General features: G+C 29.6%; 1 protein-coding gene across 1 annotated transcript in view; it reads right to left on the reverse strand.

Moving 5' to 3' along the window:
- LOC119585947 (zinc finger RNA-binding protein-like) overlaps positions 1 to 503 on the reverse strand; it is a gene marked incomplete in the record, with an annotated part of 31,027 nt that overhangs the window by 17,562 nt on the left and 12,962 nt on the right.

Raw genomic sequence — 503 nt, forward strand, 5'->3', positions numbered from 1 at the left:
CAATGTGCTCTGTCTAGAAACAAATTGTGGGAGAGGAATAATAAATAAAAGAAGTTAATAATATTAAAGCAACTAACTGAATCCCACAAAAAGAAATGAAACAAATTAAATATGAAAATATACAATTAGAGAAAGTTAGAATAACTGAAAATAAGATTTGACAAGTAAAGTGTGCGCATACAAAAATTCAGTTAAAATAATCAAGTAGAAAATGGTTATTTGCAAACAGAAAGACAAAAGGGTTCTTGATGCAATACTACAAGGGTTAACATTAAATTGGTAAAATGTACTATGAAAAAGTCAGGATTCATTTGGAAGTGTCTCAGGTTAGAGCAGAGGCAAGAAGAGTTAGTTCTCCAGTGATGGGATTTGGGACTGAACATAATCACAGGGAATAAAAGAGAATAAACACTTCTAAACACTTATGTTGTCTCGGTGAAAAAATAACAGCAAAAATATAGTTAATAAATGTCCATATAAAAGCAGTTATATAAATAAAGTTG

The sequence above is a fragment of the Penaeus monodon genome, chromosome 20, assembly GCF_015228065.2.
Source record: "Penaeus monodon isolate SGIC_2016 chromosome 20, NSTDA_Pmon_1, whole genome shotgun sequence".
NCBI classification, from domain to species: Eukaryota; Metazoa; Arthropoda; class Malacostraca; order Decapoda; family Penaeidae; genus Penaeus; species Penaeus monodon.